We start from the raw sequence: 26,640 nt of genomic DNA, 5'->3' as shown, positions 1-26,640 counted from the left end.
TTTTAGGATTAATTAATTAATTTCTTTATTAAAAATAAAAATTACAAAAATAGCTCATTTTTACATTCTTAGCTTTTAATTTTGGACTATTAAGTTTTCTCTTTTAATTTAGGATCAACTAATTTTTATAAATATTATTGTTAGATAATTATATTAATTTTACAATTTGAATTAATTTAGGAATTTAATTTAGGTTTTTAAATAATTAAAGAAAGAAAAGAAAACAAAAAGAAAAGGAAATTGAACAAGGCTGGTTTTTAAATTCAATTGGGCCAAACATTTTAGAAGCCCAAATTTTCTCCCCAACCCAACCCAGACCAGGTCGACCCGGCCCAACACCCAAGATTCGGACCTTTATTCTTCTTAAATTAACCTAAAACCTAGTACACCCTAGACCTAGATGCCTAAGAGAAAAAAACAGATCCGCCCTTTTCTCACCATAGACCCCTCTCTCCCCCTCCTCGCGTACATGAACTCCTTCATCTTCCTAAGGACTAACCTATACATAAAAAGAAAAATCTGAAAAAGCATTCCAACCTAGACAGCCTAAAAACCAACAGCAGCCAACGCCACACACAAAGTCGCCGCGCTGACCCCTTCTTCTTCTTCAACTCGCTGGTGATGACCTCTTCCAATTCCAGTCAGCGACCAGCTGCTGTCGAATACCATGAACGCACCTGAAATAATCACCAAATAACAACTTCATAAAATTCAGCCCTTCAGTCAATCTTTTGTTCTTTTGTTCGTGGGTTTTTATTTTCGGCACTGTCTCATCGATTGTTGGTCGAGGTTCAAGGTTCGATTTTGGTCATCAGTTCGAGTTCCTCGCAGTTCGCAGTTCCTATCGAAGTTCGTATTCCAGTGGATATTTCCTATTACATTTTATCGATCAATTAAGAGAGCTTCTTTTGAGGTCAACTTCTTTATTTCATTTTCTGTTACACTTATATATCTGCTTATGTCATGACGGTGTTAAACATGGCATTGGCTTTTTATGTTCTGTTTGAATATTCAAACCCTATTTTAAGAGTCTCGTCAATCTTAATTTGGGAGTTTTTAATATTCAGGGTCTTGCACTAATTTCTTTAATAAGTTATCTTCCTATGTCCTTTATTCTTATCAATTTATTTTAGGTTCTACCCAGGTTGAATCAATATGGCTTAGCACAGAATGAATTATTTACTACTCCTAATAGCTTGAGTTAATATGTGAATATAATCTTTGATCATCTTTATGTGAGGTTGTCTTAGTATATTTCTAGTAATATTCCTTTAGGCCTTAAGCTTATTAATTAGGAACTCATTAACGCTTTTTGTCAATAGCTACAGTTTGATACACATGAGACGTAATTTCTAAATTTAGATTTTGGTAGACCTTTATTTTTTTTGTCTTTTAAGTTAGTTTGACAAGTCATCTTTGGCTTATCTTAAGACTTTCTCTCTTTTCTCCTATTTTTGTGGGCGGTGTGGATATGAGGCATGAAAGAAGAGTTTTGAGATTTAGCTATATCTTATTATCATCTAGAGTGGGTAGATTTCAATGCCTATTTCTGTAGCATTATGCTTTAGAATGATTTAGGCTCGCCCTTAATTAATTAAATTATCGTGATTGTGTACACGTTCGCGTGACATAATTACGATTCCTCAAAATTGGAGTATGCGTTCGCGCAACTTTGACCAAACTTTGTTAATAATAACAAAGCGTTATTAATTGTGGACGCGTTTGCGTGACATGATTCTTGATGCGCCAAACAAAATAAGTACACGTACGCGTGACTCGTGACTCGTTTTTCTAGATGACTCCCTATTTAGGAATAATTAAGAAAATAAAAGTGGTAAAAGGTAAAAGTACATAGGTTCTAAATACGTAATTAAACAATTTGATTAAGCCAAGTATGATCAAAGCGACCGTGCTAAAACCACGGAACTCGGGAATGCCTAACACCTTCTCCCATATTAACAGAATTCTTTACCCGGATTTCTGTGTTCGCGGACTGTAAATAGAGTCAACTTTCTCAATTCGAAATTTTAATCGGTGACTTGGGACACCATAAATTATCCTAAGTAGCGACTCTGATTTTAATATAAATAATTCCATTTTGATTGTCACTTAAATTGAAAAAAAAAACTCCCTTATACTCCCCTTGCAGGGGTAGTAAAAAGGAGGTTTGACAGTTATGGCAACTCTGCTGGGATAAAAACCCAGAACTTTCATTTCAGGGTTCAAGAATTCGAGCTTGTTAATACGATCTCTGCTTGGCTTTATTGTTTGTTGATATTATTGTATTTGTAAACCTAATGTGCTAATTGTTGTTTATTTTATCATTTCGATATTGTTTGAATTGTATTAAAATGCATTTTTTCGCCTCCCTTCTGAGTCTTCAAAAAAATGGTGCACACATTCGCGTGGCCCATTTTTTCTTTTAGAAGTTATACAAAATAGAACGAGTTTGGGCCAGCAATAAGGCTGGGTAGACTTTCGTGCTCCCGGTACGTTGCCCCCTCTTCGGCTCGAGTTGTCCGCTCAGATAAGCCAGGTCAAGAACATTACCCCAGGTTTAAACTTAGAATAACATAACCTCATGTCGGATCCCTAGTAGGCATATTTGTTTGCATCACGTGAATTTGACTTAGGGGACTCAACATAGGGGTTGGGTCCGTCTAGGACAAGTGTACCCAAAAATAAAAGAATATCCTGATGCATCTTATGTGCTACATGTTGCAATCTTCAAGGGTAAAAAGGGTCATTTAGCAGACCAAAATGGGATAAGAAAGAAAAGAGAGCGAAGTGTAAAAATGAAGCAAGTTGGGTGTAGTTATATTTTTCTTGCACAATATTTTTCAAGAGAAGACAAAAAAATGAAAATTCCCAAAAAAGATTTCCACTTTCCCATCATTTTTCGAAAAACAAAAAGGGGAAAAGAAAAATCCAAAAAGAGTTTACATGTTTCATCATTTTTCAAAAAATATATTTTCTCTAATTTAGTTGTTTTTTTTAATTCTCGCCCATATCCAATTTGTCCGAACTACGCATACCTGATTCTTGTCTTTCGGGGTGAGATACGTAGGCAACCCACATAGGGTTCGGTCTTCCTAGTAAATCTTAGGTTCTTGACTTTGCAGGGTCTTAACCAAATTTTGCATTTCTAGCCACCTTTTGGCCACATAAGCCATTTTGCAAAAATAGCCTCGATCATATCTTACATGTGTCCAGTAGGGAGTGTATTGTCTCACATCGTGTTGGTTTTAGTTTTCTCATATAGGTGTGGATCTACTTACCGGAGTTTGAACATGGCAGACACCCTAGGACCATCCAGTCAGGATCGCTCGTTCAGGAGTTGCTTAAGGAGATTTTTTTATTTTATTTTTTATTTTTTGTGTTTTGAGTCTGTTCTTCTTTTTATGTCGTCTTTTACCTTCTAGTCTTGTACGGTAATGTCGAGTCTTTTGTTATTGTACTTTCTATTTTGTATTTAAAAAAGTGTGTTATAACTCAAAAATTCAAAAAAAAAAGGAGAGATTTTGCGTTTTATATTTCCGTTAGAAGTTTTCTTTAAAATACTTATTCTAGAAATGAAAAAAAAATTATTTCAGGTGCCTTAGGAAGTTAATATCTAGAACTTAAAATAAAAATTGCTTTTACATTTCTTTTAGTATATTAAGACTAAAAAATCTAAATAAAAAAAAAAGACGAAGAGGATTTTCTTTTAATACCTCTTTAGAAGTTTTCTTTAAGATATTAATTCCAAAAATCCAAAAAGATTTTCTTCTGAGATTCCTCATTGGGAAATTAATGAAATATGAATAGAAAAAAAAATTCATTCTATTTTTACTAGAACTTTAGGACATTTTACATAGAAGAAAAAAAACAACATGATTTATCTTTAGTTTATCTTCAGAGTTTCTCCCTAAATCAAAACCGAAATCCAAAAATATTCTTTATCTTTTTCATTTCTTATTTCGAAATTTTTCTTTAGAATATGAAATGAAAATTCAAAATATTTTTTCTTTGGTTTATTCTTTTGATTTCCTCCTAAAAAAGAGAACGTTAATTTATTTAGTCTATTCTCAATTTTCCCGAACTACGCAAAGAACTTATTCATGCGGCGTCAAGATATGTAGGCAACCTACATATGGTTCGATCGAATAATTTTTTTATTAAAAGGAAAAAAGGGAAAAAACAAAAAAAAGAAAAAAAAAGAGAGGTGAAATTATGGGATGTGAGAAATGAGAGGAAAGAAAAGAGTGATAATTAGAAGAAAAAGAGGAAGGAAAATGAGTAAGCCAAGAAGTGCTAGAAAAGAAAGAAAAGAGAAGATTGAGATGAACAAAATTGAGATGATGTCAATTGATCTTGTGACCCTCGAAGGCATTCTAAAACCGTTAATTGTTGCAGGTGCATTGCACGCAATGTAATATTTTTAGCTGTTAAATGCCCTAATGCTAACAGGATGACCCTATTTTGTTCTTTTTGTTATCTTCATTGAGCAGAAGGGTGGTTGGTCTGTGGTTTTTAAGTAACTCATTCATACAACACAAGGTCAAAGAGTAAGGTAGCCATGGCGAGCAAAGACTTGGACACAGAGGTTATTGATCTATCTAAGGGAATTGTTGAATCAGAATCTCAGTTGAAAGAATAGGTCTTAAGGTTGAAAGGACAGATGGCCGAAATAAACCAAGTCTGGATTAGTGGGAGTCCTCCACCATCAGCTCCCACTAACTACGCTAAAAGCCTTGTCACCATTCTGCCACTGTCACAAGTCCAGGATATCTCCCCACAACCTTTTCACACTCCACCCCCCAGAACCACATCATATCCCACTCCTTTGATCACTCATGTTTTTGTAGCTCATCCACCTGCTATCTTTCCTCGATCCTCTAGCGAGACTGTGTTCAAAATCCCCGATGCCCAACACTATGCTCCAGAACCAATTTTCAAAATCTCGGGTCCATACTCTTATGCTCCTCATTTCGATCCTCTCGGTGAAATAGCAAAGCTTGCTAAGATGGAGCAAGATGAGATATCCAGAAAGCTGAAAGGGTTTAAGATGCCAAAGTTTAATTTGTATGATTGGCATAGAGATCCAGTAGCCCATCTGAGGGGTTATGACAGTGAAATGAGAAGTGTTGGCGGGAAATATGAGTTGTTGATGACGTATTTCAGTGAGAGACTGACTGGGGTAGCTTTGGAATGGCATACTCGTCACGATGTCGGTAAGTGGCATACATGGGATGACACATCTAAAGATTTTGTGTGACACTTTCAGTACAATATAGACATTGTCCCAAACCGCTCCTCTCTATCTCAGATGGAAAAGAAACCCAAGGAAAGTTTTAGGGAATTTTGGTTCAGATGGAACGAACAAGTTGCTCGGGTCAGTTCTCCGATTGATAGAAAGGATGTTGCTGAGTCCCGCTAACGACAGGATCTAGTGGACATTCCTGCTAAACGCTTTCAGCCTCAATACCGACCCCATAAATATCCTCGTACTCTAGATAATCCTTCCCAGTGCTACTTTCCTCCACAAAATCACCAAGGTCATGCCTCACCTTCCCAGTACTTTATTAACAGTGCATCGCCATATGCTCCACACCCACGAGACCCGCAATGGCTTGCACCACCTCATCAAATATCTTACCTGCCTCTTCAAGCATATCAACCACATACCTGCAAAAGGTTCCAACCGAGGCCAGAGTACAAAATGAAAAGGCAACATTAAAAGGAAAAGACTTTCACTCCCATTGGAGAATCATATGCCAGTTTGTTTCAAAGGTTGAGGCAATTCGACATGTTGAAGCTGATTCAGATAAAAATGTCGAACCCTCTTCCAAAGAATTTTGATTATTATCAAAGGTGCATATATTGCTCTAGTGGCCCGGGTCATAGCATAGAAAAGTGTTGGCATCTGAAAAGAGCAGCTTAGAAGCTTATTGATGCAAGTGACATTGTCGTGCAAAATTCAGATGCAGTAGATACTAGCCAAAGTCCATCACATGTTCATAATAAGACGCATATGGTAGGTATGATTTGTGTTGAACAGGAATATGAGAATTCTTCTGAGATCCTCGAAGGGCCACTTGCTGCAAAGTTTTCACCGCTATCAGTCTCAGTTCCAAAAGTTGATCTTAAGAACAAGTTAGAAAAAGAGACCCAAAAGCTATTTGATGAGGTCAATGTGATTGAAATTGGTAATGATGTTGGTAATATTGAAGTTGAACTCAATGGCTAAAATGCCGAGCTTGGTAATTGAAAAGACACTCTTTTCTTGGCTAGTCAGGGAGGAATTCTGGTGGTTTATTTTGTTATCATTTCTATTGTTCGAGTTATTTCAAGGTTATAATCCGAATATTGTCTCGTGACTCAAACCTTTCTATCCTTTTATTTTGCCTAGTTCCTTTAGTCGTAGTAACTCATTTAGTGTTATCTAGGTTTGTTCCAGGATTGTAACCCCAATTTAGTCTGCTTGATTTGTTGTTCAAACCCTTTCACTGTCTATCTAATGCAATTTCCTGTTTTCTATTATTTCTAGTCAGTATTTGTTTAGTTCTCTTTTCCTTTTATAGTTCTTTTCATGCTGGCTCTAGTGACGTGACATGCATGCATAATTCTAGGTCCGGTCTTAAATGTTAGTTTAGACATGAAGCAATGAAACAACTTTGAAGATGATAGGGATATTTGAGTGAAATAAGTAAAGGCATTTTGAGATCACTTAAATCCCGAATTGTGTGAAACTAGGGCAGATAGAACATAAAGAAGATACTTCAAAAGATGGTATAAGGTTCTAGGCAATGGCATGTAAAGTTTCCTTTTTGCTTTGCTGGGTTACCGCACTACTGTTCGCACTTCAGTAGGTGCAACTCTTTATTTGTTGGTATATGGTACTAAAGCAGTGATACCCATGGAAGTTGAAATTCCATCCCTTCGGATTGTTGCTGAAGCTAAAATTGATGATGATGAGTGGTTCAAAACCCGTTTGGAGCAATTAAGTTTGATTGATGGAAAAAAACTGGTGGCAGTGTGTCATGGTCAATTGTATCAGAAGAGAATGGCAAGAGCATACAACAAGAAGGTGCGTTCCCAGAAATTTGAAGTGGGTCAACAAGTATTGAAAAGCATCTTGTCGCATCAAGCTGAAGCTAAAGGCAAGTTTGCCCCAAATTAGCAGGGGTCGTTCATGGTAATGAGAGTGTTGTCCAATGGTGCTTTGTATTTAACAAATGTAGAAGGCAAATGTGTGGATATGGGTATCAATTCTAATGCAGTCAAATATTATGTATGATTTCTTTGGTTTGTTTAATTGTGTTGTTTGTATTTGTCATGCTTTGAAGATTGGAATGACAAAGGCATTTTATTCTGCTATCTAAACATTTTATCCTTTGTTGCCCCCTTTGATCCTTATTTATTTTATTTCATATCCCTCTTTTGGAATCAGAAGCTGAGTTTAGAAATACAGATACAGAATAAAAAAAGAGAGAAAATAGGAAAAGAGAAGAGAAAAAGAGAAAGAAAAAATGGGAAAAGAGTAAAAAAAAGAAAAGTAAAAAACAGGAGAAAAAAGAAGAACAGAAAAGTACAAAAAACAAAGCAATTCCTATGTCATGAACTACGTTCAACCTAATTCCTATTAAGGATATGTAGGCAGCCTCGTGGTTCGGTCCCATCAAAATAAAAATTCAAAGTTCCCTAAGCAAAGAAACTGGGGCAGAAGTTGTGGTTGTTGTAAGAGATCTGATTCCAAAAGCTGTAATTTTGAGCCCTTTTAAGCTGCTTTTGAGCCTTTTATGATACTCTTTCTTTCTAATCATATACAAAAGCCTACATTACGATCCAAAGAAAGGCCTTTCGATCAATCTTTGAGTAGTGCCAAGTCAAGCGAGTTAGAGGTATGATTCACATTAGGGGAAATACTCCGTTCTACACAAGGAAAACAAAAATGAGAAAAGTCTTATCGATGAAAACCTTCACAGGAACCATAAGGCGATGGTAAGTTGAGAGAAAGAACAAAAGGAGAGAGGCTTGATGGTGAAAATCCTTCGGGCACTACAAGTCGAATAAGGACCGTGAATCAGATAGGATAATTGGAGCATTGAAGTCCAGTTTCATGGCAAAGAGGTACAACAAGAGTTGAGCATTAGACTTGCTTGACAGATTAGGCCACTTCCAAAGGTGCATGTCATGGTCATTAGAGTTGGTATCCATATCTGATAAATTTTTACTTTGTAGTTTTCTTGTTAGGTATCATCTTTTTCCATTGTCCTTTACTTTGTTCCTTTTGTTTTGTTTACTTCCTCTTCTTGAGCCTGTTTGGTAAGAACGAGTGAGAAATGACTTAAAATCTGCTACCAGCTTTCCAATTGCGCAAAGCAAAGTCTAGCTAGCACATCAAAGCGACATAAGTCAAGAAAGAGAACTATACACATTGAATGGATAACAATCGGCGTGCTTTGGGATTCATGAGAAATACAAAGGTTCGGTAAATGTCAATTCATGAGCAAAATGCAACGGATAGAGGATATTGAGTTTGAATGAATCAGAGGTATTTTCTGCGATAAGGGTGTCAGAGAAAGTGGTTAGTCAATAAACAAGCAATATCTCTCAAGTTGAAATCAATGTTATCATGGCAAGTGAAATGAGCAATCGCCCTCAAAGTCAAGGCCACAAAACAACCACCATGTTTAAACGCACAAGTTTTCACTGTCTGAAATAGGGACGAAAGCTATGTTCATAACAAAGCTTGGAAGCTTGAATTTTTCAGATGTAATGCCCCAATTCTGCTTACGCAAAGGCTATTGAGAGGATCACACATCACCCCTAGGAGAAACACTTCCTAGTCTGGGTTTTCAAGTTATATTTTGTTGTAGGAGATGCACTTCCTAAATTGAGATTTTACCCTTAGGAGACGCACTTCCTAGTTTGGATCATATGAGTTTGAGTCACTGATGGTTTTACCCCTAGGAGATGCACTTCCTAGTCTAAGTCTTTCAAGTTATATTTTGCTCTAGTGGACGCACTTCCTAAATCAAGATTCCACCCCTAGGAGACGCACTTCCTAGACTTGGTCATTTAAAATTCATCCCTAGGAGAAGCACGTCCTAGTTGGAGTCATTGAAGTTTTACCCGTTAGGAGACGCACTTCCTAGTAGGGGTCTTTCAGATTATACTTGTTAGGAGACACACTTCCTAGATTTGTTCATTCCTAGGAGACGCACTTCCTAGTTTGAGTCATTGATGTTCCACCCCTATGAGACATACTTCCTAGTCTGGGTATTTCAAGATATATTTGTTTTAGGAGACGCACGTCCTAAATTGAGATTTTACCACTAGGAGACGCACTTTCTATTTGGTTCATTTAAGTTCATTCCTAGGAGACACACTTTCTAGTTTGAGTCATTGATGTTTCACCCTAGGAGACGCACTTCCTAGTCTGGGTCTTTTAAGTTATATTTTGTTTTAGGAGACACACTTCCCAAATTGAGATTTCACCCCTAGGAGACGCACTTCCTAGTTTGAGTCATTTAAGTTCGGACCTAGGAGACGCACTTCCTAGTCTGGTTCATTGAAGTTTTACCTGTAGGAGACGCACTTCCTAGTGGGTCTTTCAGGTTATATTTTGTTTTAGGAGATGCACTTCTTAAATTGAGATTTCACCCCTAGGAGACGCACTTCCTAGTCTAGGTCTTTCAGGATACACTTTCAGGAGATGCACTTCCTAAATCGAGATTTCACCCCTGGGAGACGCACTTCCTAAATTGAGATTTTACCACTAGGAGACACACTTCCTATTTGGTTCATTTATATTCATTCCTAGGAGACGCACTTCCTAGTTTGAGTCATTGATTTTTCACCCCCAGAAGACGCACTTCCTAGTCTGGGTCTTTCAAGTTATATTTTGTTTTATGAGCACTTCTTAAATTGAGAGTTCATTCATAGAAGACACACTTCCTAGTTTGGTTCATTCAAGTTTCACCCCTAGGAGACGCACTTCCTAATCAAGGTCTTTTCAAGTTATTCTTTTAGGAGACGCACTTCCTAAATTGAGATTTCACCCCTAGGAGACGCACTTCTTGGTTTTGGTTCAAACAAGTTTTACCCGTAGGAGACGCACTTCCTAATCTGGGTCATTCAGGTTTTATTTTTAGTAGATGCATTTGCTAGTCAAATTTTTTTGGTTTTACTCACAGGAGATGCGCATCCTAGTCGAGTCTCTAGTTTACTTTCATCATTGCATCAATAGCATAAAAGTCACGACCCCAAATACCCGATCGTGATGGCGCCAAACATATTACTAGGCAAGCCAACCCAAACATTTATCACAACCCTTTTTCTTTTATAAAGCCATTTTTCTAACACGGTTTTAAATTCCAATTTTCATAAGAAGTGTTTAAAACAACTAAAAATGTGAGGAAGTCAATAAAACATAAGACAACGCAGCCCAAACATCTGGTGTCACGAGTCTAGAGCCTCTAAATACACAACTGACTGTTTACTACATCATGAGTCTAAAAATGCAGAAAAAAATAAGATAGGAAAGAGGAAAGCATGGCTGCGGACGCCATGCAACTACCGTGCGATCTCCGGCAACTCTAGATAAGCTGAGGACTCTCACTCCGCCACTCGGGCACCTAGATCTGCACACAAGGTGCAGGGAGTAACGTGAATACGCCAACTCAGTAAATAACTAAAGTAAATAAGGTCTGAAAGTAGTGACGAGTAGTTAAAGATCATATAAATGAATAAACAACATAATAACAGTTAAAACTCCACAACTTAAAACCAGTTTCATCATGAAATCATCAAATTCAGTTTTAAATGCTTGAAATCATATACTTAGCAATTTTCCATCAGAGGCTTATTTCAAAAGAAGAATGAATTCAGTGAAAATATCATAGCTGGGCCCCTAGGGCAAGGTATCACACTTAATATGGACTCTCAGTCACTCGTGACTCAACTCTCGTCACTCAGTACTCACACTCAGCACTCAAGCTCATTAATATTTCATAATAATAATAATCATAGTAACCGCTGCGGCGTGCAGCCTGGTCCATATAAGTAGTCGACTACCTCTCACTGGGGGGTGTGCAGACTCCGGAGGGGCTCCTACAGCCCAAGCATCATATCGCTGCGGCGTGCAGCCCGATCCAATATATATATATATATATATATCGTTGCGGCGTGCAGCCCAATCCGTGCAGCCCGATCCATATAAGTATCGTTGCGGCGTGCAGCCCGATCCATAATTCATACATATATAAATATCCTCACCATTAGGTTCTCAACCTCTCTCAGTCATTAACTTCACAGCCTTTCGGGCACAATAGTAGAAATTTGGGAACTCAGTCCAAACAGTCCTCACATTTAAGAAGTAGAGTGATAAACCCAGTTTCAAACAATAAACAGGTAAAACGTGACTGAAGATGTGCTTTCAACAAGTAGAGAGAGGAAAACAGTAAAAATGCCTTTAAGGGTGTCAACGGGTCGACACAAGGCCCCAAACATGGCATACATCCCATAATACAGTATAATGACTAAAATACGGAATATCATAAGGTTTCAAATCAAATACGCGGCTTAATAGTCGCTACGGAACGGACCAAGTCACAATCCCTACCAGTGCACGCCCACGCGCTCGTCACCTAGCATGTGCATCACTGCATTTATCAAAACAATTCAAATACCGGGATTTATACCCTCAGTTCCAGATTTACAATGGTTACTTACCTCAAACCAGTGAAAATACTACTCCGCGATGCCTTTGCCCCTCGAATCGGCCTCCACTCGCGTCGCATATATCTATAATCAGAATCATGGCGTCAAAATATGGTAAGAGAACGAAGCCCAAGCGAAAATAATCAATTAATACCAAAAATCTCAAAATTTCCAAAACCGGACTCCCAGGTCCACATCTCGAAACTCGGTAAAAATTACATCAATGGAATCCTTATCCTTCCACGAGTCCATACATACCAAGAACACTGAAATCGGAGTCCAAATGACCCCTCAAATTCTCATTTTAAAGTCTCTTAATCTCAAACCCAAATCCCCAATTTTTCTTCCTTAATATCCATTAATACCATGATTAAACAATGGAAAAATGATCATAAACCCAAATAATGAAGCTTAGGGAACTTACCCAACTGATTCCCTTCGATCTTCCCTTGAAATCACTGCCCTAGCTCGCTTCCCGTCTTTAAAAATGGAGAACTTAGCAAAATTTAGCAAAGAAAACAATATATATCTTTTGGCCAAGGGATTCTGCACCTGCAGCCCAGATACCGCTTCTGCGGTACCGCATTTGTGGTCAATGAACCGCTTCTGCGGCTTTCACTTAATGGTCCAAAACCGCATCTGCGACCAAGTAGCCGCACCTACGCCATCGCAGGTGCGGTCAGCCAACCGCATCTGCGGCTCCTGCCCTTCTCCTCCTTGACCACTTATGCGGTCCTTCCTCGCATATGCGGCATCGCACCTGCGGTACCCAATATGCAGGTGCGAAAAAGAACAAAAAAATCTGTAGCTTCTCAAATTTTCCAAACTCTCTGACAACCATCCGAAATTGCCCTGAGACCCCCGAGACCTCAACCAAAAGCAAAAACATAACCCATAACCTTATTCAAACTTATACCAATCCTCAAAACACCTCAAACAACATCAAATCAACCAAAACACATCGGATTCAAGCCTAAGTTTCAAAAATCTTCTAAATTACGCTTTTGATCAAAAAACCAACAAAACCACGTCCGAATGACCTGAAATTTTATACACACATCCCAAATGACACAACAAAACTACTGAAACTCTCGGAATTCCATTCTGACCCCTATATCAAAATTCCACCTATCAACCAGAGACTGCCAAAATTCTAATTTCACCAATTCAAGCCTAAATCTGCTTTGGGCCTCCAAAACTCATTCCGATCACGCTCCTGAGTCCCAAATCACATCCTGGACCTAACCGAACCATTGGAACTCACATCCGATCCCTATAACACATAAGTCAACATCCGGTTGACTTTTCCAACTTAAGCTTCCTCAAAAGAGACTAAGTGTCTCAAACCTTACCAAATCCTTTCTGAACTCAAACCAATCAACCCGATCACGTATAGAACCATTAGACAAGGCAATAAGAAGCGGAAATGGGGGAAACAAAGTCGTAACTCATGAGACGACTGGCCGGGTCGTCACATCCTCCCCAACTTAAATAAACGTTCATCCTCGAACGAGTCAAGAAACATACCTGAAGCCTCAAACAGGTGAGGATATATGCTCTGCATCTCCCGCTTGGTCTCCCAGGTAGCCTCCTCCACAGGCTGACCTCTCCACTACACTTTCACTGAATCTATATCCTTTGACCTCAACTTTAGAACCTGACGACCTAAAATAGCTACTGGCTCCACATCATAAGTCAAATCACCATCCAACTGAACCATGTTGAAATCCAAAACATGAGACGGATCCCCAATATACTTCCGGAGCATAGAAACATGAAATACCGAATGCACACTTGACAAGCTGGGTGTCACAGCAAACTCATAAGTCACCTCCCCAATCCTTCGAAGCACCTCAAAAGGCCCAATGAACCAAGGACTCAATTTACCTTTCTTCCCAAGCCTCATAACACCCTTCATGGGCGAAACCTTCAACAGAACCTTCTCCCCAACCATGTAAAACACATCTCGAACCTTCCTGTCAGCATAACTCTTTTGTCTCAACTGCGTTGCACGAATCCTCTCCTGAATTACCTTCACCTTTTCTAAAGCATCCTGTTCCAAGTTTGTCCCCAATAGCCTAGCCTCACCCAGCTCGAACCAACCAACTAGAGATCTACACCGCCTCCCATACAAAGCCTCATATGGAGCCATCTGAATACTCGATTGGTAGCTATTGTTATAAGCAAACTCTGCAAGCAGTAGAAAATGATCCCATGACCCGCCGAAATCAATGACAAGCACGCAACATGTCCTCCAATATCTAAATAGTGCCCTTGGACTACCCGTCCGTCTAAGGGTAAAAAGTTGTGCTCAAATCAACCTAAGTACCCAACTCTCGCTGCGCAGACCTCCAAAACTGCGAAGTAAACTGAATGCCCCTATCTGAAATGATAGAAACTAGGACACCATGCAAACTAACAATCTCCCGGATATAGATCTATGCCAACCACTCTGAAAAATAAGTGGTACACATAGGAATGAAGTGCGCGAACTTGGTCAGCCGATCCATAATCACCCAAATAGCATCAAACTTTTTCAAAGTCCGTGGAAGTCCAACTACAAAGTCCATAGTGATCCTCTCCCACTTCTACTCGAGAATATCCATCCGCTGAAGTAAGTCACCCGGTCTCTGATACTCATATTTCACCTACTGACAATTGAGACACCAAGCTACAAATCCCACAATGTCCTTCTTCATTCTTCTCCACTAATAGTGCTACCTCAAATCCTGATACATCTTCGCGGTACCCGGATGAATGGAATACTGTGAACTATAGGCCTCTTCAAGAATCAACTCCCGAAGCTCATCCATATTGGGCACACAAATCCGGCCATGCATCCTCAACACCCCATCATCACCAATAGTCACATCTCTGGCATCATCGTGCTAAACTCTGTCCTTAAGGACAAGCAAATGTGGATCATCATACTGGCGCTCTCTAATGTGATCTTATAAGGAAGACCGAGAAACCACTCAAGCAAATACCTGACTAGGCTCCGAAACATCTAACCTCACGAACCGATTGTCCAAGGCCTAAATATCAACTGCAAGAGGGTCTCTCCCAAACTGGAATATATGGAAAACTCCCCACACTCACCGCCTTTCGGCTCAAAGCATTGGCCACCACATTGGCCTTCCCCGGATGATACAATATAGTGATATCATAATCCTTAAGCAACTCCAACCACCTCCGCTGCCTCAAATTGAGATCCTTATATTTGAACAAGTGTTGGAGGCTACGATGATCAGTAAACACCTCACAAGACACACCATACAAGTAATGCCTCCAAATCTTCAACGCATGAACTATAGCAGCCAACTCTAAATCACAAACGGGGTAGTTCTTCTCATGAGGTTTCAACTGATAAGAAGCATAAGCGATAACTCTACCCTCATGCATCAATAAACAACCAATATCGACTCTCAAAGCATCACAATACACGGTATATGAACCTGAAGCTGATGGCAAAACTAACACTGAAGCCGTGGTCAAGGCTGTCTTGAGCTTCTGAAAGCTCCCCTCACACTCATCCGACCATACAAATGGAGTACCCTTCTGAGTCAACTTGGTCAAGGGCGATGCAATAGATGAGTATCCCTGAACCGGAGATAATAACCCATTAAACCAATAAAGCTGTGAATCTCTATGGCTGAGGACGGTCTGGTCCAACTCTAAACCGCCTCTATCTTCTTCGGATCAACCTGAATACCCTCGCTGGACACCACGTTCCCCAAGAAAGCCACTGAACTGAGCCAAAACTCACACTTGGAGAATTTTGCATAAAGCTTCTCGTCCCTCAATATCTGCAACACAACTATCAAATGATCTGCGTGCTCCTCTTGAATACATGAATACACCAGAATATTGTCAATGAAGACTATGACAAATGAGTCGAGATAAGGCCGTTACACGTTGTTCATCAAAAGCATGAACGCTGCTGGGGAATTGGCCAGCCTAAAAGACATCACCAAGAACTCATAATGACCATATCAGGTCCTGAAAGCTGTCTTAAGAATATTCGAGTTGTTGATCTTCAACTGGTGATAAGCCGAACGGAGATCAATCTTGGAGAACACTCTCGCTCCCTGAAGCTGATCGAATAAATCATCAATGCGAGGCAAAGGATACTTGTTTTTAATTGTTACTGTCACACCTCCTTTTTCACTTACACCCCCGAAGAGGCGTAAAGGAGTTTTTCCAATTGAAGGACAATCAGAACGGAATTTGATTATTAATTATTCAGAGTCGCCACTTGAGAGATTAATGGTGTCCCAAGTCACCGATTGAATCCCGAACCGAGGAAAAATATGACTCTATTACAGTCCGCGAACCAGAAATCCGGGTAAGGAATTCTGTTAACCCGGGAGAAGGGGTTAGGCATTCCCGGGTTCCGTGGTTCTAGCACGGTCGCTTAACTGTTGTATTTGATTTTATCTGATTTTGATACATGTTAACTTATGTGCTTTTTATTTGTAAACCGCTTTTATTGTTATTTATTTTAGCAGAATTGCGACGTTGTGAAAGCATGTTTATAGCCACGTCGCAATCAATGCACCCGTAGTTATCAACACATTTCGACTTCGCCGAGATTTGGATTTGAGTCGCATCAATGCGCACCCTATTTTTAAGAAAGTTATTTAATTAAATCGTGCCTAAAGATACTAACGTAGTGTTACTTTGGGGAAGAGCCATGAAGTTCGCTAAACGGCCATCCCAAATTCTAATTATTTCGATAACTATTTACTAAGGGCCCCACATTTATTTATTTTTGTGTAGTGAGGCTCGTCTTAATTTGTGAACCTCTTTCTATCATTATTTTATAAGAATTACGATGTCGCGAAAATATGTTTCGAACCTCGTCGCAATCAATGCACTCGCGATTGTTGACACATCCTGGCTTCATCGGGATTTGGATTTGGGTCGCATCAATGCGCACCCGAGTTTAAGAAGGTAACTTTATTAAGAGCGTGCTTAAAGATTCTAACGTATTTGTTATTTTGGGAAAGGCGGTGAAATTCACTAAACACCCTTTCCTAGCATACGCAATAGAATAATTGCGCCGTTAACTACTTGAGGATTCTAATTGATTAGGCCTACAATTTGTTGATTTTGAAGTTGAAAATCCGGACAAAAAATACCAAGCGACTGGGCCCTGAGCTCATAAAGCCCAACCAGGCCAAGGCTGCGAACTTAGCCCCTTAGAGCACCTAGGCGTCAGGCACAGAGCAGGCCAAAAACTGGGCTTGCATCCGCACAGCCCAGGGATTGAATCCTTGGGCCCTATTTCAATTCCTCGTCTAACCACAGTCTTGGCTGACTGCAAATTCGCCAGGCCCAAAATTGGCCCAGCATGAAGCTGTGCCCAATTCATCTTAGACTCAAAATTAAAACAGCCAAACATGTTGAACTCTAAATTAATTGCAACTTTTGTAGATTTGATTTCAGCATACCGTGAAACTTAAGCAAACAGAAAATAATAATAGTATAAACATGAAATGCTCAATTTCAAAGAACTCCACCCCGGACTATACACAAGAATTTGAATACCCAAATGTCCAATTAAACAGTTCTAAACCATGTAATCTACCCTAATGAACAAGTTTAATTATACACATTCTGCCAATTACATAACAGGGGAGTACACTATTACTATCATCAAAGATACAGGCTACTTTCAATTGAATAACAAGCCTTGGAACACTTCATTTCAACTTCAACATACATCATTGAGATTCAGGGAAATGTACCTGGAAATTGGAATATGAAATAGAGAAAAGGTGAGGATTCAAGTATTTTGAACAACAGCAGCAACAACCCAGCAATGTGATACCACAGAAACACAGACAGATTACTTTAAAATTAGAAATGCAAGCCAATTTCCACAGATCAGTCTAACATACCCCTGTCCCTCACAGCTGAAACCCAACACTGATAATGAAACCCTGAAACTGTTTCAGATTTCCATATTTGATGTTTTATTTTTGAATAACTTAGAATTGAAATGCCAACTAAAATAAAGAAGGAATGAATGCTTAAATTAAAACTTAAGGCTCAAGGCAGAAAATCTGAGAGCAGCCCCCTTTTCTAAGGCATCTAATGCCCTTTTATAGGCCAAACCCCAAAGAATAAACTAAGTTCTGGTTTCTCTAATTAGTCCCTCTCTATTTTCACTTTGGTCCCTCTATTCTTATCTTGCTAAACAAGTAACTGCAATGTACTTATTACAATTTACACTTGAAACCCATTCTAGAAGGTCCTAAAGCATTCATCTACCCATACAATACCCATACTGCCCTTCTTTATACCTTGATATTACTATTCCTATCAGAACTACCCTTGTCCCTACCCAGATTACCCCTGAAAGCCTCTCAGAATCACTAACCCTACCCTTGTCCTTAATAACTAAACCCAACACCCTAACCCAGTCTGAAACTAACTAAATCAATTAAATAACAATCAGGAGCCAACTAAGATTAATCGACTAACAAACAGAAACCAAACTAAACAGACTGACTGCCCCAATCACGTTCAATTAACCAACTCAATCAAATTAAACTAAAACAAACTGTGCTTATGCTACCATGCTTATCATTAAAAGAACTTAAACTAATTATTAATCCACGAAATTATAATCATTCAATCAACTAACAAACTCAGAAACAACAAGAATTAACAGAACCTAAACTAACACAGTTAAACCAAAAATTAACAAGACAATAATGAAACAATGACTGCAAGTAATATTTTAATCATGCGAGTAAAAGAAGCAGTAAAAGAAAGAACAGAAAAAACCCACAAAGGAAAAAAGGGCTCCGGCCAGTCAAGAACATACGAACCCTTTCAGATTTATGACGCGTAACATCCCTAACCATGTGTTCTTACACGAGAACACATGGTTAACGGTGCTACGGTTCGAAATCAGAAGGATTTGATTTTAGGGTTTGGGCCGTGATTCTTAGATCTAATATTTGGGACGTTTCAGGGTGATTCGAAAGGAAACAACCACAGATTAGGGTTGAGGAAGGGCTGGGGGTTGTAGGGTGTGAATTTGGGCCGAGTTGGACAAACTATCAACTGGCCGGAAAACTTCAAATCAAGATTCGAAGAGTTCCGGCCCTATTCGAGGCAAACCACCGAGTGTAGTAGCAAGAGGAAGGTGAGGGGAACCCATGGTGTTATTTTCAGGGTGAACGGTGTAGGTCACGTTCACCGCCGGCAAGGATTTTTAGGGCAGCACGGATTAGGGTTAGGGAAGAAAGGGGTGGGGTGAGGAAGACGATGTAAATGGGGGTAGGGGGTCTGGTTTGGACATTTATATACTGGGAACCTCGTTAGTTCCGGACTGTTGGATTGATGAGATCCAACGGTCCTGATCCAGAGGCCTTGAAACGACGCCGTTTCATTTAAAGGGGGGCGGACCGGGTAGGGATTTGGGCTGGGCTGAAACGGGGTGTTTTTAAGTCGTTTGGGCTAAAAAAAATATATGTGCAGAAACGGCCCAACTTTCCGGACCTCAAACAAACTCACTTCCATTATGTTTCAATTTTCTTCTTCTTTTTTTTCCTTGTATATATTATTTTTTATTTATTTTCTGATTTTTCAAAGATGTGAAATTAAACTAACAATTAAGCTAAAACCAATTAATGCCTAAAATTATCTTGATAACTATTTTCGACTGTTTCTCAATAATAAAATGCTGAAGTAAACTATTTTTGCTATTTTCTTCACATCCTATTCTAAAACTAATTAATGCCAAATTAGTACTAAAAATATAAAATTAAATCCTAAATGCAAAATAAATACGTATTTTTGTATTTTGTAAAAATTAATACGCACAAAAATAAAAATTCAACAATTATCGGAAGATGACACCAAAACGTACAAAAAATGGTAAAAATAAAGAAAAATTGTTTTGTTTGAGATTTTGGGAATTATTCATATATAGGGCAAAAATCACGTGCTCACAGCTGCCCCTCTTTTCTCGGAAACACGAAAGGTTTCCGGGCAAAGACAAGTGAGCAAATACGAGCGATTTTTGCCCGTTCGAAAATTCCATGTGAAGCATTTTGAAAAGCTTGACCGCATCCTGCTTCGGAGGTTGCCTACATATCCTGGGCTAAACAGGAATCAGGTCAGTGTAGTTCAAGAGTGTCTGGTAGCTGGGACTACTGGGAGCTGTGATTTCACCGCGACTGCTGCTGCTGCTACTGCTTGCTGACCTTCCTTATTACACCGTTGGCAAAATAAAAGAAGCTACACTATGCTATGAACTATGAATTACAAAAGGTCTTGTCTACAGTCTTCAAACTTGCTCTTGTACTTCCTTATTGCCTTGTTGTCTTGTGTTCTCTTGGTGAAATTGTGTTTCCTTGCTAAAAATTCCATGTTGCTATTTCGACTGGTTAACTGAGATGTTCTTCTCTCTCTCCAAACTGCTGAACTTGAGTAATCCTGAACTCTAATGTATTCCTCTGTTATTCAGGCGGGTTCCTGACTGCCGAACTTAAACTATCTAACACCTCCATTTTCCAGGCGGGCTCCTGACTGTTTGAAATTCAAAATACATGTCTCTGTTCTCCAGGCGGACTCCTGACTTCAAAGATGTAACTTGTATGTCTCCGTTCTTCAGGCGGACTCCTGACTCCCAACGCTTGAACTGTATGTCTCTATTCACCAGGCGGACTCCTGATTTATGAATTTGAAATTGAATCTTCTCCCCTATTATCCAGGCGGGCTCCTGATTGCTAAAACTGAATTGCATGTCTCTATTCTCCAGGCGGACTCCTGATTAAAATGTATGTCTCTGTTTTACAGGCGGACTCCTGATCGCTAAAATTAAAATGTATGTCTCTGTTTTCCAGGCGGACTCCTGATTACCAAAATTAAATTGTATGTCTCTGTTTTCCAGGCGGACTCCTGATTACCAAAATTAAATTGTATGTCTCTGTTTTCCAGGCGGACTCCTGACTACTTGCATTTATTCTAATCATGCGAACTTCGCGACCAAGTTCCATTCCTCTTATGTACTTCAAGATTATCTTTTTTTTAATCAAACCGCACTTTGTGGTCAAACCTGATTACTGCTTGCTTTTCCTTCTTGGAGAATTCCTCCTCACCGACTAACTTTCTGCCCCTGTTACAATCAAAGAAAATTTTGTCAGTTTAAAATGGTGGTTAGTTGATGGCATTCATGCTGAAAGATCCTTCCCCCGCATTGCTTTGTGTTGACTGATTTCCCATACTGTTCCTGAACCGCTTGACTTTCTGAGACCTTTTGTTTGAGCTTTTGCCTTTCCCACGACATTTCCCAATCATTTTCCCTATGAAACTTCCGTTAATTTCCCCGATTTCTGACCACCTGAATGCTTTTATACCCATACTGTTGTCTCATCTTTCCGACCCTTTTGCCTGAACCTTCACATTTCCCATAACATTTCCCAAATATTCTGCCAATGCAACTTCCGGCGACTTCCCCTATTCCATTTACATCATGTTGTTTTTGACATGCTCTGACCACGTTGTGCTTTACAATTTCGGAAGATGGTAGTGAGCTTTGAAGTCCCTTCTGCCCGCTTTGGCCAAAACTAGTACTGGAATATCTCTGCTAAATGAAAACCCTTAACAGAAAATGAAATGCAACAATTTTTGGAATTAATGATAAGAAGAAACCAAAACCGGATGACTATTTTTAGGAAGAGAAGGAAAAGAAACTTATCTGAGCGAGACAGCTGGTACCCATGGTCATGACATGCATTTTGGATTAATCGGCCCAATTTGTCCAAATAACCAACTTTCAATTGCCATACTTTGTTGCCCAGAACTTCCATCAATTGTTTAAATTACCCAAAACTTTCCCTAGTTTTCCTTCGGTACCTCGAAACATCCTTCCACCCACAAACCTTTTGCCTTTTAACTATCTTCCAACTAACTTTCGCCTCAAGGTGCCCGCGAGGGTTTTCACCCATAAGGCTCTCTCGTTTGTTTTTCTCTCAGCTCCCGTCGCCTTACAGTGCCCGTGGGGGTTTTCACCGATAAGACTCTCTCATTTTGCTTTCGTTCTTTCTTGCTTGAACCAGAGTGTGGCTGTTGCCACGAATTACCGATACCTGCTCGATTTGGCATTTATCAAAAATTGATCAGAAGGTCTTTCTTGGGACCGTAATGTAGGCTTTTGGATTGGGTTAGAAAGAAAGGTATGAAAGGCTCAAAACAATTCAACTGGGTTCAAATTACAACTTTCGGAATCTAACTTTCATAACAATCACAACTTCTTCCCCAGTTTCTTGCTTGGGGATTGTGGATTTTTGTTTTGGTATGACTGAACCTCAGAGAGGCTGCCTACGTACCCTTTCGGGATCAAGTCAAACGTAGTTCACTGTATTCAACTTTGTCGTTGTGATTTTCTTTCTTTCATTTTCTTTCGCTTTTCTTTCTTTCTTTTCCTTTTCTTCTTCTCTTTTCTTCTCTTTCTTATTTTTTCTTCTTTTTTTTTCGTTCTTCTCCTTTTGTTTTTCTCTTCTTTCCTTTATGTTCGGCACCCGTGTTCTCTGATAGTGCCGCTGATTCCTAAAGAGTGGTATGAAAAATAAGTAAGGCTCGATGGGGATAACAAGGGATAAGAGTGTTTGGATAGCAGGACAAAATGCCTTCATCATTTCAATCTTTAAGATATGCCAAATACAGACAGACACATTCAGAAAAATAAAGAAATCATACATAATATCTTTTGACCGCATCGGAATTGATGGCCATTTCTACACATTTTCCTTCCACGTCGGTCAAATACAATGCTCTGTTAGACAACACTCTGGTTACTACAAATGGTCCCTGCCAGTTTGGGGCAAATTTTTCTTTTGCCTCAGCCCAATGAGGCAAGATCCGCCTCAGTACTAATTGCCCGACTTCAAATTTCCTTGGACGTACCTTCTTGTTGTATGCTCTCGCCATTCTTCGCTGATATAGTTGGCCATGACACACTGATGCCAATCTCTTCTCGTCGATCAAACTCAACTGCTCAAGACGGCTTTTCACTTATTTGTCATCATCGATCTCAGCCTCTGCAATGATTCGCAGAGATGGGATTTCCACTTCTGCGGGTATTACTGCCTCGGTACCATATACCAGTGAGTAAGGAGTCGCCCCCACCGAGGTACGAACAATGGTGCGATATCCTAACAATGCAAAAGGCAATTTCTCGTGCCATTGTCTGGATCCTTCAACCATCTTCCGGAGTATTTTCTTTATATTCTTATTGGCTGCTTCAACCGCACCATTTGCCTTGGGACGGTATGGAGTAGAATGCCTATGAGTAATCTTAAACTGCTCGCATGTCTCTTTCATCAAATGACTATTAAGATTAGCCCCATTATCTGTGATGATTACTTTTGGAATCCCAAACCGACAGATGATATTTGCATGTAGAAAGTCAACTACAGCCTTCTTGGTCACAGACTTGAATGTCTTAGCTTCCACCCATTTGGTAAAATAATCTATAGCTACCAAGATAAACCTGTGCCCATTTGATGTTGCTGGGTCAATTGGCTCAATAACATCCATGCCACATGCAACAAAAGGCCATGGTGCGGATATCGTATGCAATTCTGATGGTGGAGAATGAATCAAATCTCCATGTACTTGGCATTTATGACACTTACGCACAAAACTGATACAGTCCCGCTCCATCGTGAGCCAATAATAACCCGCTCGGAGAATCTTTTTTGCTAGAATATACCCACTCATATGCGGTCCACAAACTCTAGAATGCACCTCAGTCATGATAGTTGTGGCCTGCCGTGCATCTATACATCTCAACAAACCGAGATCTGGCATTCTTTTGTATAGTACCCCTCCACTAAGGAAAAACCCACTTGCCAACCGTCGAATTGTTCTTTTCTGATCACCGGTGGCCTACGTTGGATATATTCCTGCTTTGATATACTCTTCGATATCATGGAACCACGGCTCTCCGTCGATTTCCTCTTCTATCACATTACAGTAAGCATGCTGATCACGGACCTGAATCTGCAACGGATCAACATAAGCCTTATCTGGATGATGCAGCATTGAAGCCAAAGTAGCCAAAGCGTCGGCAACCTCATTATGAATCCTTGGAATGTGCCTAAATTCTATGGCCTGAAAATGCTGGCAAAGCTCATGTAGACACTGTCGATACGGTATAAGCTTCAAGTCTCGCGTTTCCCATTCCCCTTGAATCTGGTGTACCAGTAGGTCCGAGTCACCCATGACCAAGACTTCCCGTACACCCATATCCACAGCTAATCTCAATCCCAATATGCACGCCTCATATTCTGCCATGTTGTTTGTACAGTAGAAACGAAGCCGAGCTGTAACGGGGTAATGCTGACCTGTTTCCGAAATAAGTACTGCTCCTATTCCCACACCCTTCATATTTGCAGCTCCATCAAAGAAAAGCTTCCATCCCGACTTCTCAGTTTGTTCCAATTCGTCAATGTGCATTACCTCTTCATCAGGGAAATAAGTTTTCAAAGGTTCATAATCGCCATCAACGGGGTTCTCAGCCAAATGATCGGCTAATGCCTGTGCTTTCATGGCAGTCCGTGTCACATAGACAATGTCGAACTCTGTAAGTAAGATCTGCCACTTGGCAAGCCTTCCTGTGGGCATGGGTTTCTGAAAAATATACTTCAGCGGGTCCAGGCGAGATATAAGGTAAGTGGTGTAGGATGACAAGTAATGTTTCAATTTCTGTGCTACCCAAGTTAGGGCACAACATGTCCTTTCCAGATGAGTATACTTGACCTCGTAATATGTGAACTTCTTACTGAGATAGTAGATAGCCTGCTCATTTCTTCCCGTAACATCATGCTGCCCCAGTACACAGCCGAATGAACTGTCCACAACTGTCAGATATAAAATCAAAGGTCTCCCTGGTTCTGGCGGAACTAACACAGGTGGGCTTGATAAATACCCCTTTATCTTATCAAAAGCCTCCTGACATTCATCCGTCCATTTGACCGCGGCATTTTTTTTCAACAATTTGAAAATTGGTTCGCAAGTTGCCGTGAGTTGAGCGATGAACCTGCTGATATAGTTCAATCGTCCCAACAAACTCATCACCTCGGTTTTGTTTCTTGGAGGTGGCAACTCCTGAATATCTTTAATCTTTGACGGGTCTAATTCAATACCATGCCGGCTGACTATAAATCCCAACAACTTTCCAGATGGCACCCCGAAAGCACATTTCGTAGGATTGAGCTTAAGATTGTACCTGCGAAGCCTTTGAAAGAATTTTCTCAAATCTCTAACATGGTCGGATTGCTGTCTAGACTTCACGATCACATCATCCACGTATACCTCGATTTCCTTATGTATCATATCATGGAAGATGGTTGTCATGGCCCTCATATAAGTTGCCCCAGCGTTTTTCAAACCAAAGGGCATGACTCGATAACAATATGTTCCTCACGGTGTGATGAATCCCGATTTTTCTGCATCTTCCTCGTCCATTAGAATCTGATGATAACCCACATAACAATCCACAAAAGAACCAATATCATGTTTGGCACAATTGTCGATTAGTATATGGATGTTGGGCAATGGGAAATTACTTTTTGGACTTGCCTTGTTAAGGTCTCGATAATCGACGCACACCCTGGTCTTGCCATCTTTCTTTGGCACAGGCACGACATTAGCTAACCAGGTGGGGTACCGTGTCACCTGAATGACTTTTGCCTCAAACTGCTTGGTAATCTCTTCTTTGATCTTCACACTTATGTCCGTTTTGAACTTTCTCAACTTCTGCTTGACAGGGAGGAGTGCTGGATCAGTGGGCAACTTATGAACCACCAAATTTTTGCTTAGACCCGGCATATCATCATACGACCATGCAAAAACGTCTTTGTACTCATGCAACAGTCCAATTATCTCTTCCTTGAGTTGTGGCACCAAATGAACACTAATTTTAGTTTCCCGTACATTGTCTTGGTCCCCTAGATTAACCGCTTCTGTGTCATTTAGGTTAGGTTTGGGTTTTTCTTAAAAATGACTTAATTCTTTACTAATTTCCTCGTAGGCTTCATCATTGTTACAATCCACCCCATCATCACACCCGATCTCTTGTATTATTACTTTTGAACTAGATTGGCTTTTAAAACTGGGCCGAAGATTCCTCATGCATGTCATGTCATTGATATCAGCATAAAAAGAACTGTACAAAGAAAGAAAAGAAAAGAAAAATGGAAAGAGAATTAGGGACGAAGAAAATTGCATTTCATTAAACATAAAGACAACAAGGTTTTAACTCATCCAAACGGACGGAACATAGCAACTGGATTACAAACCCTGGAATAATCCAGGTGACAAAAAGGAAAACAAAACCCACTACCACGACTCCCTCCGAACTGGAAGAGGAGTAGCTTCCCAATTGTTGATGTTAGCACGTGGTCCGATGTACTATATGTCTGCTCTGCTTGACCCTTTCCCGGCCTCAACCATGTTTACTTCATCAAATACTTTCACGAACACCTTATCCAAATTCCCTTCCGCCTCAATTAACGAACCTGATATCTTTGCCAATGACTGTCTCTTGATACCCTGCCTGACGAAGGACCTGGACAATCGAGGAATTGGTTTAGGGAGCACCCAAGCTTTCTTCTTCAACTTACGGGCCCTTCTGACATCTGCCGCTGTTGGTTTAAACCCTAACCCGAAGGTGTCTAGATTTTTGTGCAAAGACACAGGTTGAGTAATGCCCTGCAGTTCGGCCCCCAAACCCTTCCCGGGCACGAACCCGTTATTCAGCATTTCTGACACTACCATGATGGTCGCAGCTGACACCCTGGGACATGGCACGCTTTTACCCTCAGGCACCCTGCTCACCGGAACCGTGTCAAGGATCTGATACACCAATGGACCCTTATCATCTTCGGTCTCTATAAAGGGTACAATGGC

At 40.0% G+C, this 26,640-nt stretch overlaps 1 long non-coding RNA gene across 2 annotated transcripts; it reads left to right on the top strand.

Annotated features, from left to right (window-relative positions):
• Positions 1-365: 365 nt before the first annotated feature.
• Positions 366-3,531, top strand: LOC142173005 (uncharacterized). 2 transcript variants are annotated; one of them, XR_012702409.1, is made up of 2 exons: positions 366-913; positions 3,263-3,531. It is a non-coding gene; the product is annotated as an uncharacterized LOC142173005 (long non-coding RNA). The 2 variants fall into 2 exon arrangements; XR_012702410.1 differs by having other exon boundaries at positions 3,250-3,531.
• Positions 3,532-26,640: the final 23,109 nt, after the last annotated feature.

Source organism: Nicotiana tabacum, chromosome 18 (genome assembly GCF_000715075.1).
Source record: "Nicotiana tabacum cultivar K326 chromosome 18, ASM71507v2, whole genome shotgun sequence".
NCBI classification, from domain to species: Eukaryota; Viridiplantae; Streptophyta; class Magnoliopsida; order Solanales; family Solanaceae; genus Nicotiana; species Nicotiana tabacum.
Note: the sequence above shows the minus strand (reverse complement) of the source record. Positions and strands in the feature narration are given on the sequence as shown.